Source organism: Hetaerina americana, unplaced genomic scaffold, assembly GCF_022747635.1.
Source record: "Hetaerina americana unplaced genomic scaffold, ioHetAmer1.1.p SCAF_88, whole genome shotgun sequence".
In the NCBI taxonomy this organism is placed as follows: domain Eukaryota; kingdom Metazoa; phylum Arthropoda; class Insecta; order Odonata; family Calopterygidae; genus Hetaerina; species Hetaerina americana.
The window spans coordinates 377,637-391,434 of NW_027287516.1; positions in this window are offsets into that span (position 1 = coordinate 377,637).

Genomic DNA, 13,798 nt, shown 5'->3' on the forward strand with positions numbered 1-13,798 from the left:
AGACAATAAAGCAAGAAAAGACGAGGAAAATAAAAAGCCTAACTGCCAAGGACTTCCAAGGGTGCTTTAAACTGTGAACAGGAAGATGGAATAAGTGCATAGCAACGAATGGAGAGTACTTTGAAGAGGACAAAATCGATTTAGACTAAATTTTGCAAAATAAAGCTTTTATGGCCTCAGTTCGCGTATTTGTTGCAAGGGCCTCGTATTATGTCACTCTCCTGTTTCCTACGCTTCTTCCAGCCTTTTGGTTCAATACTAATGCCACCCCTGGATGGATCTCATCCCTTCTCCTGTATATCACCATACAACTATCACTTTAGTAATGCCCGCTATTCTTCCCTCGTCCATCTCACCTCGAACGATCCCAAATTATCTAAGTGCAAAGAGGAGACCCGAGAGCTTTTTTTTCAGAAAACTAACACAATTTATTTAAATTAGCATTTCAATTTTTTTAATTTAAAAAATTTAAACAATTTTTAGCGTAGAATTAAAACTCTGCGACATTACTCGATGATAAAATGATTGATGTCCGTATTTTCAACAAAATATTAAAAAAACGGAATAAATTTGAACGGATTATTTTAGTATTTTTTGTTTTTCCCTCTTTCCCACTGGTTACGAAATTGCCGCTTTTGGAGGGGGTTTACACGTCCCGCTGACCCTTTAAGACGTCCACTTCCGGCGGCGACGATAATTGATTAGATTAAGTCGGCTAAGAGAGGTGGCTGCAAAGACGTCAGGGCTCCATTTCAGAGATGGTGTCAAGTTAAAAACACCATTAAGTATGAAAACAGGAAATCATCTCAATTAAAATTCTCGTGAATAGTATGGACAGGCAGCATGAAGGCAGGCAGAAGTTACCAATAAATGAAGAAATGAATAGAGCAGGGTAAAGAAGGAGTCAGAAGTTCTTGAGATAATTAGAAAGAAATGTATAGTCTCTAAGGGGCGTCCGAAAAATACTTTTTAAATAAGTGGAATTCTTTGATTGATTGGTCGCCTTACCTTATTGAGTGTAATCTTTAGAGAAACGTCATTTTCACCTCCATCCATCTCTATCTCCTCTGTGTGACGAATGCTCAGATAATGAAATACAGGTAGAGAATGAACTTCTTAAGAGAACCATATTTTAGCATAAGAATGGCATTGTTTTCCGAATAGTACTTTCATCATCTCATTTCAGGTGTACAAATATAAACTATTAAATATACCTGCGAAATACATAATCATATCTTTAATTATTTTAGTATCTATTCTATTTAATTATTCTCCTATATCTGTAAATATGTAATTGATTTCGTCGACGTAACACGAAAGTGTTGAATAATAAATTGAACAGCAAAAACAATATAGACACACATAAAAAGATCACCCACTTGTTATTTCTTGATCATTTAGACGGAATTCTGCTCCGTCTTCATCGGAAGATATAGAAGTACTACATCTACCGATGAAGACGGAGCAGAATTCCGTCGAAATGATCAAGAAATAACCAGTGAGTGATCTTTTCCTGTGTTCTTATATTTTTTGTTGCTCTCCAATTTATTATATATATATATAATAAATATATATAATATGTATATATATAAAGCATATATATATATATATATATATATATATATATATATATATATATATATATATATATATATATATATATATATATATATATATATATATAAAGCAAGAGTGGCATCTATTAAACTTTTTCAAGTTGATATAATATCATCCAACATAATTTACATCATTATCATAATAATTATTTTATTAATCGTCTTAACAGAACCTTCTAGCATTGCAGTCTTGATCTTTGCTCTGGAAAAAGTAATCGCAGAACACAAATCAAAGGAATTTTCTGGACAGATGTTACATCAGATTTATTAAATTTGATTTTTCAATTATCGTAAAATGATTTTCAACGTAGTCTTTCACCGTACCGAATAATGTTTTCTCTTTGATCAATTTCCTTCGGTTAAATTCCAAGAAACTGCGGGAGATGCCTCAGCAGTAACTCTTGACGGAGTCATCCGCTAATAGGCATTTCAATGCAACAATTTCAGAGTATAAAAATCATTCGCCTTGTTCGGGATTCGAACCCGGATCCCTCTATGTCAGGCCGAGTACTTTAGTCAGTTAAGCTATCAAGGTGTCCCCTGACACTCTGGAATTTTTTGTATAAATTGTATGTACGGTATTTCGTCAAAACATCTTGTTCCTTTAAAGCCCCCAAAATTGCAAAGTTTAAGAGGTTGCCTCGATAGCTTGAGAACCTCGATAACTTAAGATGCGTCGATAGCTTAGAAACCCATTTAGGGGCGAATGATTTTTACAAATTGAAATTATTGCATCCCTTTCGGTTATTTGGCTGACAAATGCATTTTCTTATTTCTTTCCCTTCGTGGTATTCTCTTTCTAAGGCCATTGATGATTGATTCTCCGGATGCTATTTATCGAGCGCGGCTCCTCGATGCAATAATTTCAATAACCTCGCGTTATTCTGAATTTCTTTATTTGGACGGAGAGGCTTCTTCTTTTTCTTTGTCTACTAAGAGCAAGCGGATACTTGGTCTATACCATCCATTCCCCCCTCTACAATTGGTACGAGTATTTCACGAGGAATGCCTGGACGACCAATCGCTCCAAAGATCACCGCTGGGAATCACAATAGTAAGAGATCATTGGTCGAGTGGTAGCCAGATCTAAGGATTTTCTTTGTAAAGGCAAACAGTTGATCATTTATATATCTTTCCCCGTGGTAACGAAAACATTGCGAGTAATATTTTAGAGCACTACCTCTAGGAAATACTCAACTATATGTAGAGCTTAGTGCTTCATGAATGTGAGGCCTGGTCTTTGAGGAGGCAAGAGGATTAGCGTTGATTTGGAAAGCCTTTGAGATGTGGGCTTGGCGGTGAAGAAAGGAGGAAATCAGTTGGATCTTGAGGAAGAAAAAGACTGAAGTTTAAAATATGGTGGGCGTAGAAAGGAGGTCACTGGGGGAAATCTGAGGAAAGCAGAGAATGTAGATGGAGAAAATATAATGGAAAATTAATGGTAAAGCTGAAATTAAATATGACGGGCACTAAATTCTTTGATGGCAGACCGCAAGGGACTTTGCCATTAAAGAATGTAGTCTCGTTACAGTATTACTTGCCTTGCTTGGTATGTTTGCAAGATCTCCTTCCAACCCTCGTCTATCTCAGTGGGCGGGGGGGTTAGACCCTCCCGCTGCCTGCCTGCTGCGGTGTGTCACCTTCTGTCTTAGGGCGCGGAGACCATGTTCATGTGATGGTAGAGTTTCCCCTTGTTAATTTTCCTTATAATTTCAACTTTATTGAATAGATTTTTACTAAATCTGTAGGTTCATGTGTATGTTAGTTGATACCATATGGATTTGCATGTTTGTAAGATAAAAAGATTTTTGCATGTATAGAAACACCTCTGTGGGCGTTGGTTTGCATGAATATGTTGGTTTTGCATTTGGTGTTACCCTCTTTTACGGATGGTGACCAAACACCCCCATCACACGTCCTTGCGGCGGTTTGTGGGATATTACGTAGATGTAGACGCATGTTGAATGTCATTGTAAGAAAGGTAGAACGTTGGAAAAGGAAATTTTGGACGAAGGAAGAGATTGGGCCTTCCAGGCAGCAAGAATGTTGGCGGAAGTTACGAAAAACAGCAGAAATAAATGGGAAGATTCCACGATACTTAGGAGTAAACAGTCATTTGAACACCGTATACAAACCTATCTTTAAAATAATTAGAAAACCTTAATTAGTTGACTGCTTAGTGTCGGTTAGATTCGAAGCTATCAAATCCGTGAAATCGGCGACCGATTTATTCCCACACCAACGGAGAGATTCGCAACCCAAATATTTACATCCGGAAAACGGTTTACCAAACCACCCACCTTGGCCTTACATGGTCGAGCTTTCATTTGTGATAGTTTTAAGGAGAACTTCCTCAAAGGATTTTTTCCCAGTGTATTTCATTTATAATCCGTTGGAAAATAAAAATAGTCTCAGTCTTTAGTGCTGATTCTGGAATTCATTGAAGTATTCCCTTCGCAGCAATGCTCTCAAGAATCCAATAGGATTATTTCGGAAGTTTATTACGAGCAAATGCTCAAAGGAGTGTGGAATTATTATTTTATGTGGATTATCCGGTACGCGCCCTGAAAGGCATCTTCGGGGACATCTCGCAAGGTCTTCGTCACAGCTGATTGGATATCTTCAACGGTCGAAAAACGGGTTCCTTTCAGGGCTGCCTTAATCCGAGGGGAACAGAAAGAAGTCTGTTGGGGCGACGCCAGGACTATAGGAGGGGTGGGGCAGCTTTGGTACCTGGTGTTTGGCCAGGAACTCGCGGACTCGTAGCGCGTTGTGGTAAGGCGCGTTGTCGTGATGGAGTCGCCAGGTAGCGGAGATGTTTCTCTCGTCCTGATAATCCTTTTCCACCACATACACTCAGTTGGCAGTGTTAAATGTCTCTCCTTGAGGAACAAAGTCCGTGTTGGCCACTCCTCTACAGTAGAAAAAGGAAATGAGGATTGTTTTCACTTTTGATTTACTCATTCTTGCCTTTTTGGGCTTGGGAGACTGGTCGGTGTGCCACTCAGAGCTTTAGCGTTTTATTTCTGGATCGAATTAAAAAACTCAGGTTTCATCACCAGCGATAACTTTGCCCAAATAATCGGATTCGTTTCCATGACGTTGCAAAGGTTCACTTGAAATTTCCGCTCGGTTGGTCTTTCGTGGCTCACGGTCGGCGCGCAGATGTTTATAATAACTGACGTCCTGCCGCTTCCACAGCTTGGAGAGCACTGAGACCGGTTTCGCGGCAAAGCTTTGCGTCACTGTAGTATTACACAGTTTAATGTAAGTTATGAATGGACATTAACTGAACGAAGATATATTTTTCGTTTATCCTTACAAAAAACTCAACTTGACATCCGACACTGCAATACACCCTGCTTAAATTCCTCATGTTTCTACCTCCTATCTTTCCACCCAACCTGCCTGTTACGAATTTTCCTCCTTCTTCCTCGCTTGCATTACGTTCTCCCCTCTATCGCAGCCTTTAAAATTCCATGGATACTTAAAATGCTCTCGTGTATTCATCTTTCCTGCCTTCTTCCTATTGCCCCCAACAATCCTCTCTCCTCTCACACCATAGCTAGCACATTTTCCTTCTCTCTTAAGCCTCTAATCAACATTCTTATCATCTTGCTTTTATGACGAAGTTTCCACGTCATAGGAAACTATGATTAAATCAAAGAAACTGCAGAAAATGACGCAACAGTAACTTTTTAAGGAGTCACCTGTTAATGCGCATTACAATGCAACGATTTTCAAAGTGTCAAAATCATTTGACTTGACCGGGGTTCGATAGGGTAACTGGCTAAAAAGCATTCGGCAGGAAATATAAGGATCCGGGTTCGAATCCCGGCCCAATGAAATGATATTTAGAGATCGAGATGGTGCGGTGGCTAACGCACTGGACTGGTTTCCTACCCCGAGGGCCCGGGTTTGAATCCCGAAGGCGGCAGATATTTTTCAGTGATAACCCGATCCCTACTTGAGGTGCTTTGTGGAGAGGACTTTGAGTGAGTCCGACGTCCGTCGGATGGGACGTTAAACTGCAGACCCTTTGGCGCCATTTGTTATTAGAGTAGACTAACGCCGACGCCGGGTTTCTCTTCACCCTTCATCCTTTCCTATTCATCCCTAACGTCGCAAATGACCTTAGCTGTCGGTCGACTCCCCTAATACCTACTACTAATCGAATTATTTTTACTCTATGAAATGTTTGCATTGCAATAAATTTAATCTTTAATGAAAATCAACCGAAAATTATAGAATTATCACATATTTTTCTTGAAAAAGCTTTTTTTCAATTTCCCACTTTCTAGCGAAGGGCAAATAAAAAACTTTGGCGACATCTGTGAAAACTGATGCTCCGCGCATGGAAATAAGATATTTACAGGGCCTCGCGTTATATGTGTGAGTGGTGGGGTTTAATCAAAGCGAACTACATCAACGTCTTATTGCGGTGTGGTTAATTTCGTGATACTATCGACCCTCTCTGTCTCTCTCTCTCCCCTTCGCATTCATTACTGCTTTATTATCGCACCGCCTTCAGGAACTAGTTAAGGCGACGTATGGGGAGATGTGGAGGGGAGGGAAAATGAGGAAGGAACCCTTTTTTTCACGGAAGATGCCACAGGAGCGATATTTCATAACTTCTCAATTATTTCCTTTGTATTAAAAGGATGTGTTTTCGCTCCATTCAGTATGTCTCCTGTTTTCTTCTGCGTCTCTCTTCCCTTCATCCCCTCCAATCATCCGCACTCCTACACCCCCACATAACCCCCATTCTCTCTTCTTCCGCACTCATCAAATGCTCTGCTCGCGGTTACCACCTTTTCAACCGACGCCTTTTTCCCTTTTATGAGGTAGTTTGTATTCTCCTTCGGAGCTACACTTTAAAGCTCTCCCTTTTCATCATTCCCTTTTCAATCTTTCACCCTTTTCTCTTTCTCTCTCTCCCTCTCTCTCTCCTCCACGCACCGCTCACTTCAGCTGTTTTTATATAGCGTTTCCTCCACGCGTTTTTTATTATCATTATTAATGCGTTCCCTTTCATGGCAGTCTTTCTTAGCGAGCGCACGCACAACCCTCCTTCAGCTCCTTTCCGCGGCAATCAAAAAACGCCGCACTCCTCCCCCATTTCGTCACAAGGGAAGCGAAGTTGAGGGTGGGGAGGGGAAATTAAAGCTTGTATGGGCAAGAAATGTGCGAGAGAGACTGAATAACTCATCTCTCATAGCGTGTTATGTGCAATTAAATTTTCAATGAAATTCCTCGTGCGGTTTGATGAGAATGATGTAGACCTATGCCTGTGCCTTGTGGTAACGCCTTTATTCATACTATCATCACCATAATCAGTATTTCAATCTTAGAATAGGTTTAACTGCAGCCATCTATCCTTTTAGATGTATATTCAGTGTTAATGGCCTCTCATCCCTTGATTGCTTTTCTATTAGTTGTCCTATGTACACTTGTGGCTCGGTTTTCCTATGAGAGATATTATCTTCTATTCATTTCATGAAGACGTGGTAGTGTAGGGGTAGGACGTTGAATTGCCTCCCCGAGGGTCCGGTTTTGATTCCCTGGCACGCCTCTCTGGCCACTCATTGGTCAACCTGATCTTTGTGATTTTTCGGGTACCAGAACTTCCTGGAAAACCCTATGCGGCACAGGGAAAGTATCTGGTCCCCCTTTTCACCTTGGTGTGTGAAAATTCAATCAACGTTGGGTTTAGTATGAGGCGAATTCTACTGACACCTGTCAAACCGAAGAAGGTCGATTTGATAACCTTTGACGCCAAAACCTACCGTACATGTCGCATTAAATGCTTCTATTGTTCCTTGGACGTTCCTTGAAATTCTCCCCGTCTATGTTTTCATATTTTATGGTACTGGATAAACTGTCTTGACTCGAGATATGTTGGATTACTTGTCCTCTACTTCTTGTTAGGGACCTCCATAAGGTTCTCTGCTCATCCAAAGTTTGAAAAACCCCTTCATTTTTCACTCTGCCTCTCAGATTTTATTCTGATCATTCTTCTGTTTCACAACATATCCATCGTCCTCAATACTCTTGTCCCCTGCCGTCCTCTATCGCCCTAGTCTCACATCTGTAGCAAATAAACTAGTGAATGAATAAGTTTGAACGAATGCCTATGCTAGTTTTGTTTACCGTTGTTAGTTACGACTTTCGATGAAGAAAATCTTCCGCCTTGCCCGTTCTTGCTGAATATTTCTCTTTAAACCTCTTTCATCGCTTGTATTGCAAAACTGTTACACTTGTCGTGTAACAAAACAGGAGACGACAGTTTCAGTTCTTTGTCAATCCATCTTGAAACTCAATCGACGGTCAGAGTCCAACAATTGTCGAACACGAACCACATTGTTGTCGGTTTAGCTGGTTGACGGCCGCCTAGAACGTTGTTCATCGTGAACCTCTTCCCGGCCCTCCTTAAAGGCCTTTAACCACCTCGAAACTTGTGAGTAAGACAGAGCAGAAGCCTCACGAATCATTTTGTTAATCTCCTCAAGAGATTTTTTCAGTTTAGCACGGAGCTAGGTAATGACGTAACGTGGCTCGATCGTCGATTCCATTTTCGTGACACGGTCGGCGCGCAAAGGTTTACAGTAACTGACCTCTTGCCGCTTCCACAGCTTGGAGAGCACTGAGACCGGTTTCGCGGCAAAGCTTAGCGTTTCCCCCACCTACTCCAAGTGGTTTCATCTCACTTCGACCAATAGGAGCGGGACGGGAAATTCAATTGCATTACTTTTGGAACGCTTTGTAGAGTTCGCACTTGAGTTTCTTTTTAAATCCGTATCTCCATCTTCCATATGAGACATCCAATATCAATGAAGTTGAATATACTTTATGAGAATGTTCATTATAAGGATTCAAACACGAGCATCGAAAGTTTTCTGTTGTCACCCAAGGTAACCCTTTACTTAATTTTCTCTGAAAAACGAGCCATGAAATTCGACCTTGAAATAAACTGATTATCAAAAATTACCTCAAGTGTACAATGATTTGTGCAATGGTCATTCAGTAGTTGCCCGCCATTGTATAAATTTCAAATTTCAAGCATGGAAAGATGAAAATGATTTGATAATTTTCGGGAAGGAATTTTTTGTTCGAAAATATACGCAAAATTTTGTTTGCAGTTTTAGTTAACTTCGAAATGGATGATTGGATCGAAAGACGAATCGGATTTGTGCTGGGCAATGGTAGGAATGGACCGGACATTTGACTTTTTATTTGTTTTGCGAGTAAATGATGCAATTCAATGATATCTAGATCTGTTAATCATTCATAAATCTGGAGGCTATTTGGCCGTCTACTCACTTTATATGAATTTTTTAAGATACGTTTCGTCTTACGATTGATATTGTCGTGCAGAATATGGTTTCAAAGGGCTTAAATGCAACAGCAATTTATTAATGATTCACGATTTCGTGAAAAGTCGAATCACTTCCTTCTCAAGTAATACGGATCTTGCATGGCACGAGGGTAGGCTGAAAACTAATACATACATGCTTGTAGACCACAAACAAAATGACCTTCAAAAGCACTTCTGGTGGAATGTGGAAGTAACATTCCCCATGCATGCGCAGGTTTGGTGTCGTTACATTCATCCAGTGTACTTCGAGAAGCGGAAGTACGGAGACGTGTTCTAGTGCGATGTCAATGCGAGTTAAATAGCGTGTCTTAAAAAGTGACTCCTACTGAGATTCATCGTCATTTAAAGGCGGTCTATAGTGACGATTCTGTTGATAGGTCTACTGTAAATCGATGGGTAGTAAAATTTCGTGTTTGCGAGTCTGTAAAAGCCATAATTGTTGATGACAAACACGCAGCTAACGTCCGATTACTGCCACAGACGATAAGCATTGCAGACTCGTCGAAGATTTGATTCAAAATGACCGGCGATTCACTCAAAGGCGTATCGCAAACCATATTGCGGGCTGACCTCTGATCCCACCTGATGCCTCTCTAGAGCTTTGGATCCAACTCCCGAGTCCGCGTCGCGCGCTCCCTATATACCGCTGGAGCCATGATGGCTGCCGAGTGGCATATCGAGAGCAGGCGGCACGGCCCGGGAGGGCTCGTCAGCCGGATTGGCACCAGTGGGGATCAGCGACCAGGTCACTGTATGTGACTGAGTTTCATTTATTAGTATAGTCATATACATAGTTACTAACATTGGATTTAGGTTAAAGATTACTCCTTTTCCCTTTCTGAGGGAGTATACAGCGGCGGAGTTATCCACATACATGTTAACAGACATATTGAACAATTTAAAATGTCTTAATAAATCAAAAGTTAGTTCCAGGCCTTTTAAGGCTGCAAAACACTCTGCTGCATTTATAGATGACAGTTCTGGGATGGGAAAACTTTGTGAAATGCTCCATTCCTGTATTACCACTCCTCCCTGCGCGGGGGTGGCGTCGGTGAACACGTCAATGCAGTTTGAGCTTCTCACTAACGACACTTTCCTATTAAAAATTTCACTTTCCTGTAATATTAACCACCATTCGTTGTTCCGTTTATATATATGGTTAATTAAGAACGTGGGCAAGCGGAGTATCCACGCAACCCAAGATAAGTATCCGGCTGCCTTTGGAATATCTACGGCTCGGAGAAATGGTAAGATTGGGATGACATTATGGATTCTCTTGCGTGAATATTCAGTGAGTTGTACTGTTTGTTGTGTCGTATTAATGATCACTCCCAAGTACTTTAGTGTTTTGGTGACAATTACTACTGACTTTGGGATGTTAATTTGGATGCCAAATTCCTCTTGTAGGTACTGAATGATTTGGAACGGGCAAAATTTCTTTTTAGCGTATATTAGCCAGTCGTCCAGGTAACAGATTATTTTGACCTTAAACTTGTCTTCTATGAATTTAGTCACGTCTTCCGCCCAGCGCTGCAGAATGGCCGGGGACAGGGCATGGCCCATGGGTAATCTAGTGAATGCATATGTGTTGTCGCCATACTTGATACCGTAGAATCGCCAATGCGCCACATTGATCTGTAGTTGATAGAATGCACTAGATAGGTCTAATTTTGCCAGGAAGGCTCCCTTTGGAATGTCTGCAATAGCTCGGCCGGGCCCTAATAAGGAAAACCTTGGGGTTCGATAAAACTTAGTCCAAGGAGATAAATCATAGATGAGGCGGCATCCTCCTCCGGGCTTTGGGATTAGGAAGCACTTGAATGAACACTTTATCCTCCACTTGACGATAATTCCTGCTTCTAAAAGGCCTTCTAAATATGTGGTCATATTTTGCTGCACTGGGGTTTTGATGGATGTAAATGGGGCTCCGTGTGGCTTTGGTAGGGAGGCTCCCGTCCGGGAGATCACTGAATTTACCTTTTTGTGGTAATCCCTGGCCCTGATTGGAGCTACTGCCGGCACCTCCTCTGGGAGTACTATGTTGTCCGGGAGTATTTCTGCTATTTCTTGCGGTAAGAGCGCCTCCGGGTCTTCCGGGACTTGGAGGATATTCCCCGGATCGGGGATCGTTTGCACCCTCCAGCGCTGGGCCTCCGAGTCGTTGTCGTCGGTGGGCTGGCTGAACTCCTCGTCCTGCGGGTCGGGCTGCGACTTGTTGACCTCGTTGTCCGAGTCGTCTCCCGATCTGTAATCCGAGTCCTCCGCTGGGAGGGGCACGGCATTCTCAGGCTCCGCGGAATTTGTCCAGCGGAGAAGGGCGCTCTCACCCAGGGAAAGAGAGCGCTCGCTGATCTGCAAGACGGGGCGTTCAGGAAGGCTAGCGCCTGTTTCGGGATCCCCGGCCTCTGCCGGGGTTGCGTCGAAAGGGCTGCGTCGGCGGCTGTTGAGGCGCTTGGCTGGTTGTTTGATACACAGGGCGTGCCTGGGCTGGAGGCGGCTGGTATCCCGGTGGTAATCGGAGAATCTCTGCCGGCACCGTGGGTGTTAGTCGCAGGGCTTCCGGCCATCCGTAGGTGGCTACGGTGAGGAGGAGGCGGGCTCTGTTGTATAGCGTGTTTTGGAGAGATTCAGACAGAGTCTCAAATTCCGCCCCGACGCTCAGCACGAATTCTGCCTCATGTACGTCCCTCGGCTTAAATCGTGCCGATGTAAGTGAGTTCTTTAACAAGGTAAGCAATTGCAGTACCTCGGGTGCTGGCGGAGTTGGAATTCCGGTGGCAGTGGCTGGCCGCAATGCTGCGAAGGTTGGTGGTGCCGGTGCTCCGGGTTGCGTTGCTTGGGGTTTGTCGTTTTAAAGGCAGCCTGTCGCCAATAATCTTGCAACATGACATCGCTCGTCCTCACTCATCGCGCACAACTTGAGAGGTTCTGCGAAACCTGAAATTTGAACCGATTCCACACCCTCCTTATTTCCCCGCTCTTACGCCTTGCTATTTTTATTTTTTTCCTCAACTCAAGAGACACCTCAAGGGTAATCATTACACCTCGGACGATGAGGTGAAGGCAGAGCTGTCAAGTCCTGGATTCGAGAAAAGTCGGGAAGAGTTTTACAGTGACGGAATGAAAAAACTTGTTACACGCTGGGAGAAATGTGTTAGCCTTAACGGTTACTATGTTTGGAAAATAAATATATGATTTTTAAGCCTAAGAATTTTATTTTAATGTACTCTTTGCCCGATCTTGCCTTTGGTTTTTTTTATGGTCTACAAGTACATGTGCATTGCTTTTCGGCCTACCTCGTGGTACGTTTAGAGTGCCATTAAAAGAGAAACCAGCACGATGGTAGTATGTGCTCCCATTTTCGTTTTCGGTTGCCTCGTAAAGGGAAGAATGAGGAATGACACACCTCCTTTATCGCACGCTTGTATGTGTGTGTGTGTGTGTGAGTGCGTTCACGTGCCGTTTGTGGAGACGAAGGCGTCGCGCCCGTGAGTATTTGCGTTCGTCTAACTCAAAGCGCTCGTTGAAAAAGTACCGCGTCTCTTTCTCCATCCCCTTCCACCCCTCCTCCCATCCCGCCATGTGTCTCCGCTCGTCTCAACGTGCCCCCTCAGACACAAAGCAAACCCTTCAACCAGGGCATCCCCCCTATTCTCCCTTAAAACAGAAGATAAGCGAGGGTGGATGGGGATGTGTTGGTAGGATGACGGGTGGGAGGGAATGGTTCGGAGGGTAAAGGAGGAAATACATGGACTGCCTAGGAAAAATCTAGGAAGAGGAGGAGGAGGACATCTCACCGAAACACCCCTAGCCTAGCTTAAGGGGGTGGATATCAATGAAGGGTGACGATAAAGGAGAAGTGTGGTTCGTTAAGATGGATTATTTGACGAGGAGAAAATAGCGGAATGGCATCACTCCTCTCTCTCTTCCGTTATAAGAAAGCTGTAGGTCGTACTCTAGTAGGGGGGATTTAAGGCCGAGCTTATATCTTCAGTTTATTATTATTCTCGCAAGATGTTTTGCCGGCCGTGAAATCCGTCTTTTATATTATTTTTCCTGGAGAATGAACGCTAAGTATATAATCCTTGCGATTGAGACCTGACGCCACGCGTGTGTAGAGAGAAAAACTACCCCATTCCTGAAAATTCTTAATGAACGGAAATATATTTTTCGTTCTCTTGTCGGCATGAGGACTGCCCAATAAATACGCGCACTGAGGCCATAAAAACTTCATATTGCGAAATTTCGTCTACATCGATTGTGTTCCCTTCAAAGTACTCTCCATTCGTTGCTATGCACTTATCCCATCTTCTTTTCCACTGTTTAAAGCACCCTTGGAAGTCCTTGGCAGTTAGGCTTTTTAGTTTCCTCGTCGTTTCTTCCTTTAATGTGTCCACATCTTCCCAGTGATGTCCCCTTATCACATTTTTACATTTTGGGAATGGGAAAAAGTCACAGGGGGCGAGATCTGACTTATAAGGAGGATGATCAAGGATGGTGATTGAATTTTTTGCCGTAAACTGGCGAAAAATCAATGCTGAATGTGCAGGTGCATTGTCATGGTGAAGGATCCATCCATCATGTTCGGTTAAAATAGTGTGCACTGCTGATTTTCCTAAATTCAGTTCATCAGCTATCATTCGGACAGTTTTTCGACGATCAGTAAGGACAAGGCACCGTACACGATCAATGTTGCCATCAACACTGGTGGTCGAAGGTCGTCCCGGCCTTGCATCATCCATGGCGTCTTGTCGGCCATCTTTAAAACGCTTAATCCACTTGAAAATGGATGTTTTCTTCAGAGAAT